The sequence below is a fragment of the Pituophis catenifer genome, unplaced genomic scaffold (genome assembly GCF_029215685.1).
Source record: "Pituophis catenifer annectens isolate HBS135680 unplaced genomic scaffold, rPitCat1.0.hap2 SCAF_1, whole genome shotgun sequence".
NCBI classification, from domain to species: Eukaryota; Metazoa; Chordata; class Lepidosauria; order Squamata; family Colubridae; genus Pituophis; species Pituophis catenifer.
The window spans coordinates 85,255,321-85,271,797 of NW_027256881.1; the positions used below are offsets into that span (position 1 = coordinate 85,255,321).

The 16,477-nt window shown below is 34.8% G+C and overlaps 1 protein-coding gene across 3 annotated transcripts in view; it reads right to left on the reverse strand.

Moving 5' to 3' along the window:
- The window catches only part of AIG1 (androgen induced 1), a 67,661-nt gene that overhangs the window by 37,490 nt on the left and 13,694 nt on the right, over window positions 1-16,477 (reverse strand). The gene's annotated exons all lie outside the window — the stretch shown is intronic.

Sequence of the window (16,477 nt, forward strand, 5' to 3'; positions counted from 1 at the left end):
AATCAGTCTTCTGGTGATTGCCTTGTCAAGTTCTTAGTAATATTTTAGAATTTGTTTACCATGGTCCTTGTCCTAGAGTGAGAGAAAATGGCTACCCCAAAGTCAGCTGGCTTTGGGGCCTAAAGCAGTAAAGAATTTCTAGATTAGTGCCTTTAACCAGTGGTGGGATTCAAGTAATTTAACAACCGGTTCTCTGCCCTAATTATTTCTTTCAACAACCAGTTTGCCAAACTGCTCAGAAAATTAACAACCGGTTCTCCTAAAGTGGTGCGAACTGGCTGAATCCCACCACTGCCTTTAACCATGACATCATTAACCACTACATAAAACTGGTTCTCTGCTCTATTGATAAGTTAAACCAAAAGCTGTTTGCATAAGTAATAAAACACATAAAATTAAAGGACAAAGATTAAAATTAAAACACATAAAACAACACAATGTAATTGATATTTTCAGTTAGAAAACTAACTGAAAATGTGAACTATAAAACTTAAATTAATTTCTATCCATTGCCAATAATAATAAAATAGTGAAAGTGAATCTAAAAGTGAATCAAAAAATACAAGAGATAAAATAATTTTGATGAAAATTTGGTCAACAAAAATAAAAGAAACTGAATGAAATGAGTAATACAAAAGTTAAACTAGTTGTCCTGCAGCACACTGGCCACAGCAAGTTGGCTGCAGTGAATTGGCCCATTCTGAACCAAAGTATGAAGGACTGTCTGACCTACACTGTGCTCATATTTTACATTTTGAAATATGACTGAAATGGGTACAGATAATCTAGGTCCTCTATGTTCCTTGCAACAACTGATTGACTACTTTCTCAATAGGGAATAGGTCACCCCTCCCAAAAAGCTGCTGACAGTTGCTGAGTCTTCTTTCCATTTCCTAGAGCTCCTTAAGAGAAACAAGGTGCACTATGATATAAGTTTCTCAAAGATTCTCACTAGTCATATTTATTAAAAACAAGAGATTAGGAAACTGGATATTTAAATTTTAGCACTCCATTAATCAGTAAGTATTTCAAGGAGGGGTCTTTTTGGTCTCGCTCATTCTCTGCCTGATTGCCTCTTCATGCAAGGGAAATGTTGCCACCCATTTCCCTGATAAGAAAGGAATGCACAGATTGTCTGTCTTGCAATACTTTGCAAACTATCCTCCCAGACACAGAAAATTCTATTATATTTACTATCACAATTCCTTGATATCTAAAATAAACTAGATTAGCACAGGCAAAATCTTTGGGGTGCTCTGATGAATGATTTTATCTCATATTTCATTAGAAAAGTCTTATTTAAATTGATTAATTAATCCTGGGTTTTTTTTCCCCCTGCCCAGACCCTAAGCTAAATGAAAGTCAAGAAACAGGAGAAATACAGTATATGACAATGGCAACCAAAACTTGGGAGAATCAAAAAAAAAGTAGTCCCTAGGAGTGAATACTCTTCAAAGCCTAGTTTGGGCAGATAGTAGACTAATGTTTGCATGCAGCTTCTGAAATGTATAGAAAAAATGGAAGTATTTGCTAAGCGGGATATGGACTTTTCCACAGCCCAACATACACCTATACTTAATTGTATCCAGGTTCATGATAACCTGATTTTACTACTATGATTAATATAAGGCTATAGAACAATTGGGTTCATGGATATCTGCAAAATCCAACAGTTATGTAACAAAAACAAAACAATGTTGCAATTCAAGTTCTGCGTTGTGTGTAATTTCACTAGGGACATACAAAACAGGCAAAGTTTGTATCATGTATCCACCCCTCTCCCTCTCTGGATGCCTATGAGCTAAGCCTGAGTGTATACATGGATGACAAAGTGCTATACCAGAACTGAACTGTCAATTTTAGTGAAAGATCTTAATTTGGTAAATGACTTTAAAAAGATAAATACCTTTTAACTTCCTGAAATACCTAGAACGATGGAATCCAAAGATGCAAATAAATAAATGGTTAAATTGACAAGAATGCATAAGCGCACCAGTGTGCCTACCGTCCCTGTCTTACTGTCCCCATTTATCTGTATTTACTTCCTTTGTTCATGTTCATGTTTATGTCCATACCTATACTTGTTATCTTGTATATGTTTGACAAACAAATAAAATAAATAAATAAGAATCACATCAGGCACATAGGGAATCTATTGAAGAAAAAGATTTTTCAGATCAATACAATATATGACAAATTATACTATAAATAATCTTAAAAATATAGGCGTATTCATAAATACAAGAGACAGAAATAAAGATACAAATCAAAAAGCAACATAAGGCAGTGAAAGATCAGGGTTATGAAACAGACTGCAACCAAGAACCTCCCTGCCACCCACGCTCAGTGGCATCAAGTTCAGAGGAAATTCCCTTCCTCCCCCTATTCTTCCAACTGCCAGCAACTGCACAAGATGTCTGGGAATTGTGGACAGGTGGTCATATATTTCATTTGGTATTGCACAGGTCTAACTAAATCTGAAGCATGAAAGCGGACACTAAGTTATGCTGCTTTTTCTGACTGAAATGTGTATAACCCCATTGGTCATTACATCACATTATATCACATCATGCATTTTGAAAGCATTCCTTGATTAAAAGCAGAGGATGGCCAAAGTCATTGATTAGCTCATGACTTTGGAGTCTGAATGTGAAAGACAAACAAAAATCCTTCTTGATTCAAGGCTTGGAATATTAACTTCAAAATGTCATTGAAGGTTTGTTGTTAAAGACAACACAAATATGTGTCAAAGAATAATCAAACTCTATTCAGTCAAGCCACTCATGCCCTTGTCTCCTCATGGTTAGATTATTGCAACACGCTGTACATGGGGCTACCCTTGAAAAGTGTTTGGAGACTATAGTTGGTCCAGAACGCAGCCGTGCGAGCTGTCGTGGGTGCACCCAGGTACACCCACATTACACCAATTCTCTGCGAGCTGCACTGGCTCCCTATTGGTCTCCGGTCACAATTCAAGGTGTTGGTTATTACCTTTAAAGCCCTACATGGCTCAGGGCCAGGTTATCTTCGAGACCGCCTTCTGCCGCATAGCTCCCAGCGACCGGTAAGATCCCACAGAGTTGGTCTCCTCCGGGTCCCGTCAGCTAAACAATGCTGGCTGGCGGGCCCTTCTCTGTGGCTGCCCCAGCTCTCTGGAACCAGTTACCTCCTGAGGTCTGGACCATCCCCACCCTATTGGCCTTCTGAAAAGCGGTGAAGACCTGGCTTTTCCGGTAGGCCTGGGGCCGTTGATCTCGCTCTTGTGATCTGGCGAGATCCGGCCATGAATGGCGTGAATGAGTTTTTAATGTTTTTAATTTTTAAATGTTTTTATAATGATTTTTTAAAATGTATTGTGAGTCGCCCTGAGTCTTCGGAGAGGGGCGGCATATAAATTGAATTAATTAAATTAAATTAAATTAAATTATTCCTCTTTCCTCTTCAATAACCAAACTCTCTTTTTATTCTTAGTATACTTGATCACAGAGATTTCAAAATCAACAGCAAAAACATTGTGCAATGTTGCTAAGCTAGTTTTCAAATGCCTTTTTTGTAACACAACATTCTGTTGATATTTCATTAATGAGGTGAATAACAAAATGAATCTAGAACATAATTCTGACAGAGATGTAAACGAAGAAAAGAGCCAACAACTTCTCTTTCCAAGTGGTATTGATATACCATTCTTTTCTACTGGTTCTGTCCCTTTGACACTATTTTTATTATTTATTTATTAGTTTAGTTTAGTTTTTTATATGTTATCTGCTTACTATTCATTAAGTAAGATACATTGTCAACCTCTATGTGGCCCCATCAGCTAAGATCCACCCCTCTTTGTGCATTTCATCATAAAATGATTGTTTTACACATCAAGTAAGAATTGAAATCTATAGTTGATAGTGGGCAATGGCAGTAAATTAACTGAAAATGCCAAACTCAATCCTTATGGGATGACTTAAGAATTCAGAAAATTATGGACATAAAAGGCAATTTTTATAGTTAATTAAAAAAAATATAATACTTTTATATTCATTGATAACTTTCCCAACATCCAGCTAGCTAAAATATGGTAATTTATTTCTTCTGTGTTAGAGCTTAATAGATCCTTATTTGATTCTAGATTAACTTTAAAGAAATTAAAATTGTAACACTAAAAACTAAGTTTCATTTATAGGATATTTTTCCAATCAGCATTTAAAAATGAAAGAACTAGAGGAGAGCATAGAAAGGAAGTGGAAGAAAATACAATTCAAAGACATAGGAAATCAAATGGGTGAAATATAGGTTGCTTTGGTGTCAAAAAATTTAAACAACCTATTTTTCTAATGATAAGTCATCAAATGAAAACAACAAAGAACTTTGAAGGTCCTTTTTCACTTGACATATTGCTGTCCCTGCAATATAAGTGATATTACCCATAAATTACATAAAAGCTTATTCTGTTAACACTTGCTCTCAAATTTAAAATACTACTACTGGAACTTCCTTTCATTTTCCTATACAGTAATGTTATTTCCAGAAAAATGAATCTGACATTAATATAGTAATAAACTATGCAGGTATCCATGACTACTGTTGTGATCTCAGTAATATCATTTTTACAGCTGTGAATATTTGTAATTATGCCAACTAAGCCACATTTGAGAAATAACTAATAAACACTGTCTTATCTGAATAGGGGTATTTTTCAAAGTAGATGTAAACTTTTATAACTGACATTATTTTTATAACTGACATTATTTTTATGACTTCAATTTATTATCCTCAAATTTGATGAATGTTTTCACAATTTGAGTTCAAGACAAGAAGAAGGTTCGGTATGTGTAAATGTCTCAGACACCTCTAATCTATATGAGAATAAGAAAAGGAGAAGCTGAAGCTTAACAAGACTTGCAAGATTCTATTACAAAACAACACAATAGCCAAAGAGTAGTGTAATACATCGTGTACAATGCCTTCAAACTGTATATTATTTAAGCACTTAATTGAGTTTATAATTTACTTTTCACTATTATTGAAAAGGTAAGAAACTTTTTTTGTAATATTTATGTGAATCCTTATTTCAGATCTAGGTGAAGGAGGGGGCTATCTTCAGAGCACATCATAATGCTAAACCATGGCAGCCAACAGAATTGGAGCAAGAATTAACTTTGACTATAAAATGCATAATATATTGATGAGATTAGCTACATTTTTTTAAAAAAAAAAAGAAAAAATATTACTCCAGGTCACAATTCTCTTTTCTTTGGTTTTAAAGAAGACTGTTTTGAGATTAAAGCACTAAAATTTGATGTCATTGCTATTACTCTTGATACTTTTTCTTTGGATTAATTAGTTCGCCCCCTAAACTTCCCCCTTCATTTTTGAAAGACATTGACTTACTCATAAAGTCTGCTTTCCTAGCCCTTATCTAATGAGCATTTTTAACAATTCAAGTAAAAATGAAAATTGAAATTTTGAAGCTTTTCTCCCCCTTCATGAAACACAGTATGAAATGAATATAATGAAAAACCTACTGTATATTCCTTCTTTTTCTCCAAAGAATTATAACTATACATACATATTCAATCTTTCTTATAAATACCTCATAATAATCCAAAAGAAGCCACAAAATTCTATTTGGTTATGATAGAAGAAATTTAATTTACAGCAAATAGATAGACAATTTCAAGAGAACATGAAGATTGTGGGGGCAATAAGTTGACTTTGTATAAATATACAAAAGTATGAAGGTTATTGCTTAACGCATTGTAAGCCGCCCTGAGTCTCCGGAGAAGAGCGGCATATAAATCAAATAAAAAAAAAAACATAAAACTATTGAACTCCCAATGAAATATTATTTAAATTATCAACTTGTAATTTAAAGGCACAATTAACATCTTGGGCTATGTTAGATAGGATATGTTTCATGTCACTTTTTTTTTAGTTTCACTGTATACAATTGTATACAATGCAGAAATCTACATCATTAAAACATTCTAGGATCAGAGCACCATGAACCAGTCAAATTTCCAAAAAAAAAAGAAAAGAAAAAGAATTAGCTAATCATTTATTAATTTTTATGGAACAGCCTCATGAAACTCAAAACACTGAAATTTTATTAAAGTTTCACAAATGGGCAGCATTGTTTCTGCTTCACTCTTATCACCAGGGCATAATTTTGTTATATATTTCTATATAAAAAAATACTAATTGTTAAATCAATTAATACATAATTTTTCTTTTTACATTCATCCTTTTTATCCAAAAAGCATCTATCTTATTTCAAAAATGATACCCAGAATTCACTGATTAATTTATCAAGCATCAAAAAGGAATCTTTCTATACCAGTGTAAATGTAAGACTTTAAAAACTCTAAAAGAGATTATCTGTTTTATAGATGGTTCCTTCTTCATAAGATATGAAGGGAATGTAAATATGCTGAAACTGGGAATGCCCCAACTGAATTATACAAGATTTAGTGAGAACAAACCATCAGGCCCACAGATGGATCCATGGCAGTAGCTGTTCCATTCATCATCTACATTGGCTCCGAATGCAAAATGTATTCAGACTTCCTTTACTTGACAGAGAGTACTAACGTTCTGCTATTGTATATTCTGACCTCCAGCCTTTCAGCGTTGATAGCCCATCTGTGAACAACTTCCTGAGGCCCTTCTTGATCAACATGATACTAATGAGTACTAGATTATGAAAATATCTGCCCAAACCCCTGACTTCCTATTAAATAAAAAATTGCAGCTGCTGTCATTGACTTTTGTTCTCTGCAGAGGACGAAAGAAAGAAGGAAAGACAGAGATCTTGACTAGTAAATAAAATTTATTTCAAAGGAAAAAGAAGTTGTGAAATGAAAGGCTTGTGAGGCAGGAAACATTATAGGGAGTCCTCAACTTATGACCAGCCACTTAACCACCATTTGAAGTTATTTTAAAAAAGCTATTTACAACCCATCCTCGGAGTTACAACTGCTGCACCCTACTTTCTAGAATCACGATTGCATTTTGGGTAACAGGCAACCAGCTCTCATTTACAACTGGTTACAGCATCCTGTAGTCATGATTTGCAATGTTTTTTCCCGTTTCCAATAATGTTTTTCCAGTTTCCCATTTTAAAAAACGACCATATGGAAGAATGAATTTACCAAACAATGATATAATTTTTTTAACGACCATGTGATTCACTTTACAACCATGGTGCCCCACTTTATTACCATTGTAAAGATGATCATAACCTTGAGTCCAGTCATGTGGTATTTCAACTTATGGCCACAATGACTTACTACTGAAATTTCAGGCTCCACTGTGGTCATAGGTTGAGGACTACTGTAGTTCATGAAAACATGATCAATGTCAAGCCAGTTCAAGCACTTCACAGAAACAGTGATGATTAGAAACTGGATAGGGACAGAATCAAGGGCATCTCAAATTTCTTTAATATTTGAATGCAGTCCTTTTTATACAGAATACACGTATTCCCAAGAAACATTCCAAAAATTAGAAGAATGTTCTAGTTTACCATTATCCCCCCAAAAAAACATGCATTAATTTGAGTTTTAAAAAGTAAAGTCTCCCAATTTTGTAAATGCAATTTCTCCACTAAATATATTGAAGTGGTTTGCTATTCACCTTTTCTAAGATGTTTCAATTTCCTAATCTAATCATGTAGATATCTCCAATATAAGTATAACTGCCCACGTCTAACCTTGTTTAGTTTCTCAGCCAGGTGTAACTAAGGCAATTAAAACATCACTAGTCTATAAAATAATTCTTATTATATTACAGAGGATTTTTATGGGGATAGCTGAATTTTTTTGCATATGTCTTCAATTGAAAGAAATGTTCCTTGCCAAGCCTAAACCAACTTGATCATACTGCACAGTTGTGATTTTGGAAAAAAAAAACCCTCCACCACCACCAATATGCTAAACGTGATGGAATTCAGTTGCTATAGCAACAAATTAAACAAATAAATGAAATACTTTGGAATGCTTAAAAAGAAATATTTGTGGTCTGATTAAGTGAATTTTAAATAAGCAGGTTTTAGTTTATTAAGGAGGACTTTGTATGTGACAAAAGCAGTGGTGGGATTCAGCCAGTTCACTCCACTTTGGGAGAACCGGTTGTTAACTTTCTGAGCAGTTTGGCAAACTGGTTGTTGGAAGAAATCATTAGGGCAGAGAACCGGTTGTTAAATTACTTGAACCCCACCACTGGACAAAAGTATTAGTTAGCAAAAGTGTATTTATAATGTTTTTGAAATTTCACAAAAAGTACAATTTTCTAATCACCTTTTGATACTATATTTCAAAAGCACTTCCACCTACAGATGTATAGTGCTTTCTTCTAAGTTTCGTGTATGTGTTTGCATAAATGAAAGGAAAAGAGACTATGAAAAAGGAAAGGCTGGGAAGGAGGAGAAAAGAAGTATATAGTCTTAAAATGCTGGAACTCTTACTTATCCACTTGCCGTTTTCTGCAAAACTGTAATGGTGGACTGACTATTCTCAGAGAAGTCCACCTTCCCTTAAAAGTCTCAAAAAGCAGTGAGATACAAATGTTATATTATACCCCTGTGTTTGGGGTTTTACAGGACTTCCACTTTCTCTATTTTTAGTATCTTTTATAGTATTGGTCAGTTATATAGACCACCAGGATTCCGGCGAATAGTTAGTAAAAAATGCTTTAAAAAAGTAAAAAAAAAGGCTCCGACAATCATAACTATGCCACGCAATCGTCGGAACCTTTTTTTTTACTTTTTAAAAGCATTTTTTACTACCTATTCACCGTAGTCGGTAGTAAAAAATGCTTTAAAAAAGTTTAGAAAAAGGTTCCCATGCGCACCACAGTTGATCACTCCCCCGCACTGTTCTACTTACCTTCCCAAGCCTCCTTTTGGCATGCACTGCGCGTGCATGGCTTGTGTTTGGTACGCACTGTGCATGCACGCACACAGCACGTTTGGCTCATGGCGTGCATGCGCGGCCAGCAAACCAGTAGTAAACCAGTTCAGTTTTTACCACTGATGTGTAACCACATTTTAATATTATATGTGTTTTTGTTTCTTCATCTCAAAAAATATACTGCAGCTCTAGCTGGCAATATTACGAAATATGCAGGCAAAATATTATTGTTTGATCAAAAAAACATAAATCTTTAGTTCAGGCAAAAACAAATAAGAGAGTAATACAATAGAACTGAGTATTTTCTAATTGTATCATACAACACAGTGATGGCCACCAACTGGCCCAAGAGACTTATCCTACACTTCTTCAATTCTCCTTTGCAATTTAAGTATATATGATTATTTATAATTAGACAACCTGTGCCATTTTCTCATCATTTCAGAGATAGTTCCTTACCTAAACAGAGAAATAGAGTGACTACGGGTAGGCAAAAAAGCAATGGAGTGTGAGCAATTTCTGAGTTATTGATGTTTTCTCCACTGAGTTTTCTGGTGGGAAATGGGTAGGGAGCATCAGAAAACTTCCTCCCTCCCTCCCTCCCTCCCATTCTATCATTATCTTCCTTTCTTTCCCCTCTCCCTTCCTAGAATTCCTCCTGGCTTCCCCATTTGCTTTGCTGGTGGGAAGCTTGGAGGAAGAAACCACTGGGGAAACCAGCAGGAAGTTGCAAGTTCAAAACTAGGTGGCAGGGGGTACAGGTCAGGAATGGTACATGGGGGTGCCTGAGAGAATAGGGAGGGGAGGGCATGTGGGTGGGCAGGAAGGGCGAGAAGTACAGTAGGGGTCAAGAAGGGGTGTGGAGGTCATGGGAAGTGCATGGGAAGCAACACAGGTTGGGAGGAGCATACTGAGATATACCATGGGCCTAGAAAGATGGACAGGGATTTCTTCCTCCTTCCTTTCCCTTTTCAGCAGGCAGGTACAGCTGGGTTGGGAGGGAGGGAGAGATTGCAAGATTGGTGAGAAACTGTCATAGGACATTGAAAATGAAGATCACATGACCACATCAGCCAGTAGTACAGATGCAGCCACCACTTCCCCAAATTCATTCCTTTGTGAGTCATGATTTAGTTTATCTGATGACTGAATTTTATTTTAGGAGTAGCAAGAATATTGTTTATATATTGCTACTATATTAAATTCAATCTAAATCATTTTTAGTGATGGTGTAGTGGTGAATTGGGATTTTTCTTAGCATGGTTTTTCTTCATTTATTAAATGTGTAAAATTTGATGACCATAAGTAATAATGTTAGCTGCATCTGAATGCATCACACTGTGCATTCTTAGTCTCAATCTTAAAAACAATCAAATGAAAATACACATACAAAGACCATGTGTGCAGAAGCCTGCCTGTTTACTCTTCTGTGCAAAACATGACCATATGGCCATTTATGTGCCTAAATTCCAATAAAGTTTTTAATATTGTTTTTGAGTTACTTTTCTTGAAGAAAGCAAAACAAAACTTGCAAGGAAACAAGCATGTAAACTACAAGAGAGGATCAAATTGTATATAATACACTGACATATAATTCCTATAATTATCAAGGTTCTAGGCCTACATTTGCAGTAGGGCATTTTTCCACAAGGGATTTTATTTTCTTTCTGCATAATTCCAGTAATGGTCTTCCTGACCATTTCTATATAGCTTAGCTGTAAAATGTACTACAACATTATAATTGTTTAGAGTTCTATGATTTGCAGAATATGCAATAAACAAGTAAACCAGGATCCTATATACGAATGAAAAATTAAATATTTCCACTGGTGTTTAAAACTCTTAATATGACACCTAAAACAAGTAAATTTTTATCAGGCTTGCACAAATGACTGAAAAAAATTGTGAAAATTGACAGCATGTATTTGTTATGCTCTATGAGATCTGATTTCCATGAGTGGGAAGGTAGGATTGTGCTGATTTCTGTAGCTATTTATATAAATAGGAGAGCTGAAGAAAAATGATAAGAATGTGCATGCCTGATCCAATACAGTTCTTATGTTCCTGTAACTTTCTGGAGCAGTGAATGTTCATGTTCAAGACCATGGTCGTCAGCAAATAACCCATTAATTTACCACTCATAAATCTGGAAGGAATAATATTAGAAAAAGTTGAAAGGATCATGTACCTCGGTTTTAATTTATGTGAAAACTGGGACATGATCAATGAAGTAAAGACAAGGATAGAGAAAACTCGAACAGCATTCTTCAAAATGAAAAAGATCTTCTGCAGTCACGACATAAGGCTAAGACTGAAAATCAGGCTTGTCAGATGTTACATCTTTTCTATCCTGCTCTATAGAGTAGAGAGTTGGTCTCTGACAGAAAACCACTTGAAGAAACTAGAAGCATTTGAAATGTGGATTTACAGATGACTGTTACGTATAAACTGGATTAACAAAATCACAAATGAGGAGGTGGCAAGCCGCCTGGGAAAGCAAAGGGAAATAATTAAAGCCATTAAAAAGCGAAAGTTAGAATATTTTGGATATGTGATGTGACACCCAGAAAAATATGGCATCCTTCACTTAATCCTCCAGAGAAAGATTGAAGGCAAACGAGGTCAGGAAGAAGAACACCATGGCTTCAAAACCTAAGGGACTGGTTTGGACAAAACTCAGCAACACTTTTTCATACGGCTGTTGACAAAAATAGGATTGCCAACATGATCGCTAATGTCTGATGACGGATATGGCATAAGAAGAAGAAGAAGAAGAGTGTTCATGTAATTCATGTAATTTATTTATTGAAGTAGTAGGTGCAGGCAAAAGTTTAGCATTCCAAGCAGCTGTCAATCTAATATTTTCTTAAGAGTACTCAAAAAGGTCTGAGTGGTGTTCTTAAGATGATCCTGCTGAAGCCTATCATTTACTTTCTTCAAGCACACAAGATGAACTACCCTTTCTTTGTCATATATTAACCTATTTACAATGATTATAATTGGCTGCCATTTTCATTACTACTTTCCTTAACTGCCCAAAGGTCTTCTACTCTCAAACAATTTCGAATATTCTGTTTTCTTTTCCGTTATGCCTCAAATTCCTTCCAACTGTTCCATTTTTTAAAAAAATCCCTTCCAAAAATCAATACCACTCCTTTAAGAGAGTCTGAAACTCTTAATGATAAGTCAAAACTTATCATTAAGAAGGAAATTATTTTTGTGCTTCCATTGCCTCTTCCAATCCATCTTTTTCTCTACTGTTTTGTTGTTACTAGCTGTATCACAATAAATAAATAAATAAATAAATAAACCAAATACCAATGCAGACTTATTCATTTTTATCAATGACATCATTTGGGAATGGAAACTATTTTAGATAAAAAAATCTATATAAGAATAATTATGGTGTATTCTTAACTTCACTTATCTAAAACTTCATACCCCAAGGATGTAGAATTGCATTAGAATGAATGAATAATGAATTACGTTTGCTCATTCAACTAGACTGGGGTTCATTTTAATTTTTTCATTAATCTTATCTGGATTTCTAAAAAAAATCAGTATCTTATTTTTTTCGATTTTACTGTTTTTCTTGTTATGCAAGATTAGAAAACTAAGCAATAGAGCAGTACATTTTAGATAATTGATATCAGACATAAATGCTTGCTTAGTTCAAAGCATTTAAAAGGTAACATAATTTAAAATATTAATTCTCTGATTTTAACCATATTTTATTAAGACCAAATTTATTAAGATTTTCTGCATGAATGTACTATTCATGGGCACTGTTAAAACTGGAAGGGAAGATGGGGATCTTCTTCCTTCATGCTGTGCTTCTTGGAGGCCAGCTTTGGAGAGCTGAAGCCCTCTCAGCAGCATCTGAAGTATCCCAGGGAGAATTGATAGAAAACAAAACACATTTATTTACTAGCAAAGAATTGCCAATGGGTTTTAATCAATTCCATGCAGGCATTTCTGGGTTATAATAATATAAATTACAAATGTATGATGGGCCTTATTGGAGAAATATCTTTTTCTGCTTGAATAGTTACGAATGGCAATAATATTTAGGTGATAAGGCAGCATATTTGCAAATCAACTGAATTTACTTTCATATAAACTGTTTAAACAAGCACATAAGCCTAAACAGTTCTTGGAGATCAGCCAGACTAGCACTTCAAATCTACATTTGTTTTAAATTATACCTTTTCTAACTACCTGTACCATAGAATTTGCTTCTTTACAGCTGCTGCACACTGTGCAGATTATTTCACTGAACTATTCCAGTGATCTAAACATCTGCTTGTTGTTGGTTGACTTGTGACAGTTCAATCACCAACATTTTGTAAATGAAGCATGGATTCCTAGCTCAATATACATTACACTTCCTGACATTGACTTGCATTTGCCATTTTGGGGTCCTTTCACTAAATTTGAAGAGATACTTTTAAAGTACTAAAAATAGCTACTCTAGCAGCACTCAAAACATCTATTTTAATTATAGAATTCTTGCCATCTTTTATTTATTTCCCCCCTCCCCCCCTTCTCCCTAACCCTCCCTCACCCTCCCTTCCCCATTCTTGCCATCTTTTAGATACATACATTTGTCCCTTAGACACATGTAAAATTATGTTCAGATTTATAATTCATCTCAAAAGATACAGTATACAATGAAAGTTCTTGAAGTCCACTCTAAAATCATGGTTCTCTCCAAAGAGTTAATGATTTAAAAATAAAACATTCTGTTAGGAAATCCCCCCTCCCTTTTCTCAAATGGGTTACTATGATGTACAAAGAATCAGAATGAATTAAAATGAAAATCAACAGTAAAGATAATATTATGGTTAAAGCATTAGAAAGCATTAGACAGTGCTGAAACACCACAACAGCAAAATACTTTCATAGTGACTCAGACAGAGGAACACTTGAAAAAACAAAAATTGACAAGACTATTTGCTTTAAAGTTTTTTTTAGCAAGGCCTTGTACAGAGTTGCATATAAAATTAATAATAGGCCCACATGTACAATTAGAATGTTCACATTATTTGTTACCGTGTTTCCCCCCCAAATAAGATCGGGTCTTATATTAATTTTTGCTCCAAAAGGCGCATTATGGCTTATTTTCTGGTTAGGTCTTATTTGGGGGGAAACACAGTACTAAATGTCTCTGTCTGCTGACGATCTTAACTGGGGCTTATTTTGGGGGTAGGGCTTATATTACGAGCACCCTGAAAAATCATGCTAGGGCTTATTTTCCGGTTGGGACTTATTTTCGGGGAAACAGGGTATGAGGGGGACAATAAGGGAAAAACTAATTATTTTATATACTAATTATTTTAACAATTCCAGTCTAGAGAAAATCCCATTTTCCTTCCATTACATTTCCTTGCTCCTCACAAATTATGAACATGTTAAGTTGCTATGTCAGACATCTATATTCCCACCACAAATGTTTGGAATGTCACACTTTCAGACTGAAGCCTACATAAACACATATCCTCTGATCATATATTACTTTTTCCTTCATAATAGTGCGATTAATTAACCAGCAAGGCCTTTCAACCTGTAAATTTAAAATAGTCAGAAAGGTGCTCTAGTATCTAAATTATTTTTATATTAGGATGGTAAAATACAATAATTAGAAATCGGTCTTTACTAATCACTGGACTATAAGCATCTATAATCTTGTTGATTTTGTCAAAATGATGCTCTTTCTTACTGCTACACTACCCTCCTGCCTGCGACCTGCCTGCACCAGACAGACCATGAATTGAGCTTCACTAACAGGATGGTTTTACTTGATTTATTCCAAAATAAGATTTCATTCCTTCCACTGATAGTCCTTGTTTACCAAAAGCCTCATAGAGCAACCATTTGCATTACAATAGTGATGAAAAAAAAGCAACTAATCCTTGTAATTATTAACTTTGCAGGTCTGTAAAGCAAAGGAAAGCTGAAGTAATATCATAACCCTAACTCTTGCAGGGGACTTTTGTCCAACCTCTTTGAGAGCAAAAGTGCTGTCTGACAGACAGACCATGTGAGGCAGACTCTCTCTCTGCCAAGCAGTGCTCTCGTCAAGCATCACTGAAAAATGTCTGTCCTGAAATCCAAGGAGAAATTTCAGGATGGCTAGTGACTTCCAACCTTCCCTGCCAGCTTCTCTGCTCTTTCTGGTTAAGCCAGTAGGAAAAATTGCAAATAGCCGTTACTTGACTTCAGAGCACCGAAATATCCAGATCACAATCAAATAACCGTGGGAAGCGCTGCAATGGTTGTCATAATTTCAAATGGTCACTGAATGAACGATTGTTAAATGAAGGCTATCTATATAATATCTCTGCAATTTCTATAGGATGGGATGGGGGATTCTAAATGCTGACTTAATATATAAATAAATAAAACACATCCTCTTGAGAGTCTTTCGCAAAGCCTTACCTAACATCACAGATTGTGATTTGTGACTTACAACCACAAAAGGGGCCAACATTTCCATTGTTAAGGAAGGCAGCTATTTAGTGAACTGAACCTAATTTTATGATTTTTGCCAGAGTTGTTAAGCAAATCACTGTGCACAGTGAATCGCACAATTGTTAAGTGAATCTGGCTTTCCTCTCCACACTGACTTAGCTTGTCAGAAGCTAGTTAAGATTATTAATAGTGGTCATATGACTCCAGGATGCTACAACAATTGTAAATACATGCCAAGTGCCTGAATATTGATCATGTGACCATGGGGATGCTGTGAGTGTTGTAAGTGTGAGGACTAGTTGTAAGTCACTTTTTTCAGTGCCACTGTAACTGAATGGTCGCTAAACGAATGGTTGTAAATTGAGACTACCTGTACTTATATTTTGAATCACAGAAACTTCTTGTGGGAAGAATTAAGGCAAAGAAAAAAAAAAGGAATTCCATGTCTCTATGAATCTGAGACACTATGCAGAAATATATACTTATGTAAGAAGTTAATATAAGAATTGTTAACATATTTTTAAGTATTTTTACTAAGAACTTAAATAGTTTTTAATATTGAGAAACAAAACACAGCGTTAAAGTATTTCAAAATCGAGTAAAGATATTCATTTCAGACAGTTAATACATGAAATCATGAATACAATAAAATATTCAATTAAGAAATAAAGTTTTCATAAATTTTAACACTGGGGGAAATATTCAGCCTTTTCTTTTACAATTTTAAGAAGACTGGGAGGGAAAGGAAATGAAGTTGTTGTTTAAAAAAAAACATGTTGTTTATTTAATGTCACCATTAATGGGACTTGTGCTTGTTTCAGCAGCATATATACTAAAATTGGAATAATGCCATTAATGGGAACTAATGTATTATGTATATTTTATAAATAATCATGTTTTAAACTTGGGAGATTTAACAGCTGTCTAATAACTTTGTGATTTCATATATGTCTGTGACCTTAATTTTGGCAAAACTAATTCCCTATTGATATTAATAGTAAGTGACAATAAGCTGTTGTAGAAAAGTTACTCCTTTAAAAAAATACCAGACATTTTTCAGCTATTATGCTGTAGACATCCATGGACATTTCATATTATGTATTTCA